The sequence below is a fragment of the Parus major genome, chromosome 26 (genome assembly GCF_001522545.3).
Source record: "Parus major isolate Abel chromosome 26, Parus_major1.1, whole genome shotgun sequence".
NCBI classification, from domain to species: Eukaryota; Metazoa; Chordata; class Aves; order Passeriformes; family Paridae; genus Parus; species Parus major.
In genome coordinates, this window is record NC_031795.1 from 5984987 (window position 1) to 5987191 (window position 2205).

The following is a 2205-nucleotide window of genomic DNA, read 5'->3' on the forward strand; positions in this document are numbered from 1 at the left end:
ACACCCAGCCAGGGCTCACCCCACATCTGGGGGGCTCCAAAGCTGGCACTTGGTCCCCACCCTGCTCAGGTCACCGGGCTGGGTGCTGTGGTGACAGTGCTTTGGCTGTTTCCCATTCCCTGCCATAAATGCTGAGACATCTCCAGCCCGTGAGCCACAATCTTCCCCGGCCGGGCCGGCTGCTCCTGGCAAACCCATCTGGTGCATTTCTCACATCAGATGCAATCTGTTTCATCTTTGCTCACTTCCACTGCTAAACTCGGGCTGGGAGAGGAGCTATTTTCAAATGCAACTGCTGTTATTTATGCAAACACTTTCTTTTCAAAGGGCAACAGAGGGAAGTGTTGGGAGCCAAAGCACACCCAAGTGTTTTGGGGGTGTCACTGGGGTTTCCATGGGCTGCAGGCACAGACAGAGATCCGTGTGTGCTGCTGAGGTGTCCCAGGCTGGAGAGGCAGTGGCACCACGGCAGGGTGGGACACACACAGGACATCCAGGCCTTCCTCAGGCAGTCTCCAGTCAGTGGCTGAATCAGAGCAGGAGTGGAAGTGAGTCAGGACCTGCTAAGGACAGCAGACTGCATGCAGAGCTGGCTCCATGGCCTTGGACAGGGCTGTGACACCCAGCTGCTGCCCAGAAACACCCAGGGTGACAGGGTCACCTCCTGCCTGGGACAGGGAGCTCAGCTCCAGCTCTGGGCACACACAGCTGCCTCCTGCTCCCTCCTACTCAGCATCAGCTTCAATCAGCCTTGCTGAAGGAAAATACCTGCTCTTCCCCAGAAAGAGGCTCCAAGCCAGGGTTATTCACTTGTGTTCAGGAAGCAATCAGAAAACAAAGAGTGCTGTCAAAAGTCTAAGTGTTACTGTAATCATAATTAGAGAGCAGCAGCTATTAAAGGAGCTGAGGAACTGCCTCTCCTGGCACAGCTGGCTCAGGACAAGCTCTGCTAACCCCTGGGAGCAGGAGGAATGAAGGTGCTGGAGGGTCTCCAGGGCTGGGGCATGATTAAATCCACTTAGGACAGAGAGCAGCACTAATTGGGAACATCTAATTGGAAGCACATCTCCAGGTACAGGGGAGTTCATTGTTACCTCACTGAAGTGTTTATAAACCCTGTCCTGTGTGTGCTGCTGGGCTGAGGGCACCAGGAGTGTCTGACCTGGATACTGGCACTGACCCTGAGTGGAACCAGTTCCCAACTGGGAGAGGGCAGGGACAGGCAATGAAGGAGCCCCATGGATCTCACAGGACTTGCAGAAGCTGACAGACAAATACCTGGGTTGTTACTTTTACCTGCTGATCAAAAATTGCCCCTTGGCTACAAAACAGTCATTGTGTGACTGTGCTTAAAGAAAACAAGTGTTTAAACTCCATGAAGGGAAAGATGGGAAGGAGCACTTACTGACCTAGACATCCTCTCATTTCAATATACATGACATTGAATTTCAAGGCAATGTTTGTCTCATTGTCCACCAAACCTCCAGTCAAAGGATGCCCCTGACTTCCTCTGGTAGTTACATTTGAACTTTCATTTTATCTTTGCTTTTTTCTTTCCTTTCCCCCAACTTCCCCATATTCTACTGCCTGGATTTTACAAAACAGAAGTGGGAAGACGGCAACTGCAGCTGCTAGAGATGTGTGAGGGCAGCTGGCAGGGGAGAAGGAGGAGGCTCAGGACCCAGAGACACAGGAGGCAGCGCCTGGCCACGGGCTGAGCGGGTGCCTGGCTGCACAGGAAGGAGTTGGGCAATAGAAAATGTGTGGTTGCAGCTGCTTTGAGCAGGGAGCAGAGTTTGTCAGCTGAAAGAATAACACTTGGTATTGCTCATGTTGGGTTCTGCTGTCCCAGTTTTTCCTGCTTGGGACTGGGCAAGGGATTGGGGAGCTCCATCCCCTCTGCTTTGGCTTTCAATGTGCAAATGCAGCAGCCACACTGCAAACTGTGATGGGCTTTGTGAGGCAGGGTCAGACCCAGGCTGTGTTCTGGGGTCTCTGTGTCAGACCCTGGGCTGTGTTCTGGGGGTCTCTGTGTCAGACCCTGGGCTGTGTTCTGGGGTCTCTGTGGATCTGACCCTGGGCTGTGTTCTGGGGGTCTCTGTGGATCTGATCCTGGGCTGTGTTCTGGGGGTCTCTGTGGGTCTGACCCTGGGCTGTGTTCTGGGGGTCTCTGTGTCACACCCTGGGCTGTGTTCTGGGGGTCTC